Source organism: Monopterus albus, unplaced genomic scaffold (assembly GCF_001952655.1).
Source record: "Monopterus albus unplaced genomic scaffold, M_albus_1.0 scaffold288.1, whole genome shotgun sequence".
Taxonomy (NCBI): Eukaryota; Metazoa; Chordata; class Actinopteri; order Synbranchiformes; family Synbranchidae; genus Monopterus; species Monopterus albus.
The window spans coordinates 947,507-954,770 of record NW_018128168.1 but is presented as its reverse complement, the minus strand read 5'-3'; the positions used below and the strand labels follow the sequence as shown (position 1 = coordinate 954,770).

The 7,264-nt window shown below is 38.3% G+C and overlaps 1 long non-coding RNA gene across 1 annotated transcript; it reads right to left on the bottom strand.

Annotated features, from left to right (window-relative positions):
- Window positions 1–1,963: 1,963 nt before the first annotated feature.
- On the bottom strand, window positions 1,964–7,264 carry LOC109973274 (uncharacterized). Its single transcript, XR_002276797.1, has 3 exons — window positions 7,064–7,264; window positions 3,039–3,173; window positions 1,964–2,285 (listed from the first exon to the last, which is right to left on the bottom strand). It is a non-coding gene; the product is annotated as an uncharacterized LOC109973274 (long non-coding RNA).

The following is a 7,264-nucleotide window of genomic DNA, read 5'->3' as shown; positions in this document are numbered from 1 at the left end:
CTGAACTAAGATCAAACAAAACAAGACAGCGAGGGCACGTTTTCAACTCTGCTGGCTGCAGCATTAGCTAGCTTGGTGTTTTAGCTAGCTAGTTCGGGTTAGCTTGCTAGCTGGCTAAGTGCGTTAACGTCCCGTGTTTTCCACAAAGGTGTCTGCCCTACCGTCTCTGAAAGCCCGTTCCCCGTAATCCGCAGCATTGGGGATACTGGCCCGAACTGTGTGCTCCAAACTGCACCATATGGATAGCTTTCTGACATTAAATATTAGCAAAAAATAAACCGTCGTCTTGCCCTTAACTCCCCATAGTGGCTGGATTCTGAGCAATAATACAGAGTAAGAGAATACGTGCGTGCACGGCGTCGGCGTGCGGCGTGTAGCACGTTCATAGAACTGTACAAGATAGAAACGACAAACCAAACGTTAGAGCTCAGCTAATGAGTGATAAGTTAAATTAACAATACCACCTTGTTCAAACACTCAATTAATAGTTAAGGTTCTGTATCGGAAATTAACTTTAAAAGTGCTCACTGTGCGGGCATACTTTCATTTGTCATTGTTGCATTACTATACAGTATATTATAGAGCTTAAATAATTATTCATTACATGTTTTGTTTATAGAAAAATAAAATGCAACTGTTGTGGTAATCGGTGAATAATCTCTGTCATTTTAATTAAGCAAAAATAGTAAAAAAAAATACAAAATGTTTGCAGAACTAACTAATAAGATTAGCTTTTCTTTGTCATGTGTATGTCTTCTTAACCTGAATATTTAGTTGTTTTGAGTGTTTCTCAATTTTTTATTTGAAGAAAGCAATGCATTTGAAGACATCATCTTCAGCTCAGAAATATTTTTTCACTATTTTGTAATGTTTTATAGACTTAACTATAAGGTAATAAATAAATAAATAACTGGCAGATTAATCAATAATGAAAATAACTTGGTTCTAGCCATAATAACATTATTTGAGTCTTATTAAGCTTACATCCAGAATTTCAATGTTGAAACAGTAAATCAAAGGTTTGCAATCATCAAGGAGTTATCTTGAACACTGGTGATTTTCGCATCTAACCACATTTATCCATTTTCTGGTGCTCATATTTAAAACAAGCACTTGTTCTGACTGGTATTTATTTAAATTCTTATAGTAATCATAGCTGCAGTAGGTAGTGCACAGTAGTGTAAAAAGTATATAGGTCATTTACTGTGGTATGCAGCAGTAGCACAGTGTAACAATGCAGTATAGATTTTACTTAAGCAAAATGTACTTATCAAAGTATCAGAATTTGAAGTGGGTTAGGGTTAATTCAATGACCCTGTTGGTCATTTGCAATACTGTCCATGTATACCTCATATACTATTTGCATGTCATCACCAATGCCCTGGTGATGCTGAACGATCTGACATGTCATCACCAATGCCCTGGTGATGCTGAACAATCTAACAATCTCCTAATATTGTTTGCACTACTGTCACTGACTGTACCCGGTTTTGAGTGACAGCTTATTGGCTGTATCGTTTAGATTTCTCCTAATTACGTCAATCCAGTTCTTAATCTATTCTATTCTATTTTTATTGTACTTTATTCTATTTTAGTTCCTAAATGTTATGGCACCCAGTATTAGGTGAGAGAAAAACAGTATTTCAATTTTCTGTATGTGCTGCACATATAGTGAATTGACAATAAAATCCTTGAACCTTAGTTGCCCCCCACCACTGGCATTATATGCTGATATCAAATATTATAACTCCTCAGGTCTATCTCTCACAATTCTATGTCAGGGTAGCAAAAATACACCTAACAGTGCCTCTGCCACCAAGAACAGGTTATTACACATTTTGGCAAAACAAAATGAATGTAATACAAGCCTTTTAATAGACTCTAATTAGAAGTTATTATGTGATTTATGATCAGCTGTTAGTATCACACACTGCCATAAAGATAAATAAAGAGTCAGGACAAACTAAAAAAAGATGAGAGCCAGCTACAGGAACAGCACCACAGACAACATGACCAGGTGCAGCTTTCTTGGCTTCAGACAATCAGCCGGTCTGCATGTCAGACAAATCTGAGGCAATGCACATGTTCTTATGAGAATTACTACAGCAAAAACAATGAGTCTACTCACCTCAAATTGTTTACCTACAAACAGGTGTTCAGTTAACAGAGTCCGTTTCCACTGGCAGAGTGACTGACAGGACAGAGAGAGCACGCTGCTGCAGCCACCTGAGCATTCTGCTCATCACTCCCCTCCACTGGGCTGTCAGTCAGTCAGGAGCACCGAGCTGCCACCCGTTTGTGTGTGAGTGTGTGTGTAGTTGAGACAGAGAGAGGAGAGAGAGAGAGAGAGAGAGAGCAAGGAGGGAGGGAGAAAGATTTGATTATTTATTTCCTTCCAGCATTAGCAATACATAAAGAAAAACACAGGTGAAGTTCATATTGTTAAGTATCTGAAACCATATATGCCTAAATGAGACTTTACCACATGCTATTCCATATGTATGACATGTGAAGCTGTTGTTTTCACATCCAATGTATTTTACATGATAAATATCTGAAATTCCCAAGCTCATATGTGATGTTACCATGTGAAAATGTTATCGTCCACATGAAACAGACATGTAAATTGTAAACATGATACATTCTTATAAAACTAATCCAATAACAGCAGGCCTACAGGGAGTGTAGAACTCTTTAGATCACCCAGTCAACATGTAAATGTAAACAACCTTCTCAAGAATGTGGAAATCAGAGTGCCAGACATGAATGAACGATGTCATTAGAGGGTTTGTACACTGACAGTTCATTAGTGACTGGATCTGTTGACTATGAATACTATGTCTAAATGGTTTTGATTTCCATGTAAATTAGAAAATGTGAACATTTTGTAGTAATCACCATGTTAAAGTCGGTGGCTGAGCAGTTCATTTACTGAATTCGCAATCAAAATAGGAGAATTTAGACACATAATAATAATTTGGGGTACAGTATATTTGCCCTTTCAAGACTTCTAAAATAGATGATGTATAGTTCTTTACCATGCTTCCTGTGAGGTACTGGGGCTAGCTGGCCCATGTGGAGCGAGTGGGGTCAGGTGGCTCAGGTGAGGTCCAGACACCTGTCCTCTTCTCTGTCCACTCTTGGATGGACTTCTTCTCCATGACAATTTGAACCTAGGAAATAATGATATATCACTTATTTTCCTCATCTACATTTTCTTGTGTGTAAATTATTTGATTCAGCAGTGGTCATCCCAAAACACTATTGCATAATACTAAGTAATACTATGCATAATACTATGATACTATGTAGTCATTTTCATGAAATATTATGTGTTGATATTTTGCTAGTACTATGCACCTTTATTTATGACTAAATCGCACAAAACATAGTCAAAAACAATCAGCTAAGTTTGGCCTACACCCTTAAAACCATTTAAATGTTTTTAAACAGGCAACCAGGCTGAAACTGTTCAGTAATAAAGAGATATGTAACTGCAGTAATGAAGACAGGCAGCAGGGGTATTTACAGTGGTGGCTCAAGAAAGTGATGCTAAACAGTTTGGCACAGTGTTTGATTGGCAGATTTTACAGCCGAGCTAAACACACTTCATTATGGAAATGTATTCATATCATTTTGGCTTATGTCCTCAACAGTCAGCACACACGCATATACAGGTTGCTGCTGCAACAGGCTGGTGTTGTTATGATTGCCGCAGAGCCCCCAGAGACAATGAGGAGAGAGGGAAGGGAGACACGGAGAGAATACTGAGGAAGATGGACTTGACCTTTATGATGTCTTAGTGAGGAGGGGTTGGGGGCATGTTGGTTCTTATGAATCTGTAATGAATCTCCATATACGTGTGTGTCTGTCTGTGTGTGAGTGTGTGAGTACCATAGAGTTCTGAGGTCTTAGCTGAAGAAAGGTCATCACACAGGGGTGCAGGCACAAATACACCTGGCCCTCATGCTCTATCTATCTATCTATCTATCTATCTATCTATCTATCTATCTATCTATCCATAGGCTGATCTTGCAGCTAGAGATAGTATTGACTGTTGATGTTAAAATCAGTATGACAATATAAAAAACTATCTTTTTCAAATTTATCAGTAAATGGTCCATTTACTGATAAACCCACATAAAAATAAAACTAATATTCATAACATCTTTATTAAATGCACCAAAGTCATCATACACAATTGTATATGCTGAATCCGACGCACTGCAACATAACATGCACTGTAACATGCATGACATGTATGATGTTAGGTAAATTGTCTGAATTTGTATATACTGTATATTTTAAAGTTGAAAGCGCAATTTCCTTCATTTTGAGTTAAAGCTTATAATCTTGGGTGTGCAACAGTCCTATTCAAACTAGAGTCTACAGCTAAGCCAGCAGCTCTGTAATGGTGGTCCTTAGGCACAGCGATGCTTTGAGCTAAATGCTAACATCAACATGCTCATAGTAACAATGCTAACATGCTAATATTTACCATGGTCACCACTTGGTTTAGCCAGTTTGCCTACTAACGTTTGTTAATTAGCAGTAAAGACAAAGTACAGCTGAAGCTGGCTGAAAGGTAATTAGTCACTGGACAAATTACATTTTTAAACCATTGTCTGCACCAGAGTTCATTGTAATCTGTTCAATAGTTGTTGAGCGTTTTTAGTCTGGATCAAAGTGGTTGACCAGCTCGCCAACATTGTCATCCCAAGACCCACACTACTCGTGTCAATTGGATTGAAATTAATTATACATAAAGTTTTACTGTGTTTAGCATTACTGTCTGTTTAAAGGCCCTTGATATTATTTTTTTTATTTTAGGACTGAGCAATATGAGATTTTATATTCACCATGAGACATTAAACCATAAATTAGTCAACCATCAGAGATTGTCCAACACATTTTATACTGAGGTGTCTATCCCTTCAATGTTTCTGGTTTTATTAGTCCATATGTCTCACCGTAGACATTTTGACTTGTCATAGCAGGGGAATCAGAAGTGTTACTAATAACATTAATGGTGGAAGTCCTAACAGTTTAACAATGAGCTAGCATGACAATCCCCAGATGCTGAAACTACAGCAGTTAAATAGGATTCAGTCATTAATTTGGTTATTTATACCTGTGTGACATGTCTTCTGTGAAAATTCTGGGTAATGATGCAAGTCAAGGATGCTTTATGCTAATTTTGGATTTTGACATGTTTTTTTGCATCAATCTGATGAAGTATGTTGATTACAAGAGTATATAATTAAATAGGGTAAACTATTTTCTTACATATACATGTAAAATATAGAAAACAAACTCCATCACATGAAATAGTAATATTTCAATATAACATGTGGCACAATTTGGAAGATCGCATACTTCAACTTATGAGTATGTGTAGCAGAAAATGACAGGTTATGCAGAAATAGCTACAGCCAGTGCAACTGATGCAGGTTAATTACAATGTCAGTGAATGATCTTTGAGGATGCTTCCAACTGATGACCTTAGCCAGCTTGATTGAACTTTCTGCACAGTAAAACGACATTGAGCCCGATGAATTATTCTTTAACCATTGTCAAGAATGTGATGAAAAAGCTATTTCCCATGAAGAAAAATGTGGATTATTATTTCTTAAATTGAGGCAGCCCTTTTAGACTATGGGGACTGAGCTTTTTTCAGTATGTCGGTCCAGCTCAGGAGTCTCTTTGTTCCAGCTGCCACAGCAGATTTGGGCGTCTGTACGGAGGCCTGTCAAAAACAGGCTTATCTCTTCGGGGCCTCCCAGCACAAAGACCCATTTAGATACTCACAGAGAGTGAAATCTTCATTATAAACCTCTCATTGAGCATCAGACCTCTGCTTTTAAAGAAAATTAAGTTGAGACAAGTAGTTTGTTTGGCTGTGATGAAAGCTCAAAAACAAAGGATGAGGAGAACCTTGTACAGTGGGACATTCGATATATATATATATATATAGTGGATTTAGTGATATCGACAGTTTAGATCAGTTTGTGTTGCCGTTTACTATAAATTTAGACATACGCTTTGTCACACAGCTCTGAAGGAGATTGAGGACTGAAGCTGAAGTCTATCACCTCTATTTTTCCTCAATCATACATTTTTCTCCCTTTTTAATTTTTCTCAAAGTACTATGACTAAGTTACACAACATGAAAAAAAATTACCTCAAATAAAGGAGCCAAAGTACTAATATCAAGGTTTTTCATCCATCCATGCAATTATCCATCCATCTATCTCTCTATCATCCATCCACCCAACCATTTATCCATCCATCTGCTGGCCTTTCCCAGCCATGCCTGTAGTAAGAGTGTCAGTATATCTGCCATGGCGTCCTGCTGATGTGTATTGTGATGAGGTTGAATACTACAGCTACCAATATGGCCTGCACCAATACTGGATTAGCCACAGTGGATTAGCAGGCTGCCCTCCTGCTGCTTATTCAAATATTGTTTCACGTATTGTCATCATTGGTGCAGAGCTCTGGCCCAGTAGCCTGTAAGCTACAGAATATTCTCAAACAAAACCAGAAAAAAATGTCTTTGCTTCCATTTCTCCACAAAAGCATGATTTCATTTTCAGCGAACGTGGAATCTGGACCATTGAGAGTTGGGAGAAAACGTTGATGGGTTCGGAGTGTGTCTGCAGCCCTAAGATGAAGAAAAAGGAGGATGGAAAGATGATGGAAAGCAAAACCCAACCAAGACCAAAATGAGGCATGAAAGCTTGCCTTGATCTTTGCTACATGGTACTCTTCTTTTTTCTCCTCTCTCCCTTTCTCTCTTTCAGCTTCACACATACACTTGGGAGTCAAGGCAATTGATGTGCTGCCTTTGATGGCAAAGAGAGGCCTATATTAAGAGCCAAAAGACCATGATGAAAGGGCTGAGAAAAAGAAAAAAATGGGTAAAAAAAAAATGCATTATTAGAAAGAACGGCAACTCATGATAAATACTTGGGATGGAGTGATGGTAACCAGACATCGGGGTGTTGAGGGTATGATGGTTTAATGGTAGCGGATGAAATGCTAAGGTAGACAGAGAGCTTACTGTGCTAGCCTGGCGACAGAGGTGGCTGAGGTTGGCTTGGTGGTTCCAGTGTGTCATGCTGGCGGTCATCTTGTTAGAATAAGGGTAGTGAATACGCTTGCTGCACGGCCTGGGTTCGTCCTGGTGATGCGGAGGTCTGGACGCTACAGTAGACGTCCCATTGCAGAAGCAGTCGCCATCTTTGTCCCGTTGTTGTCTTGG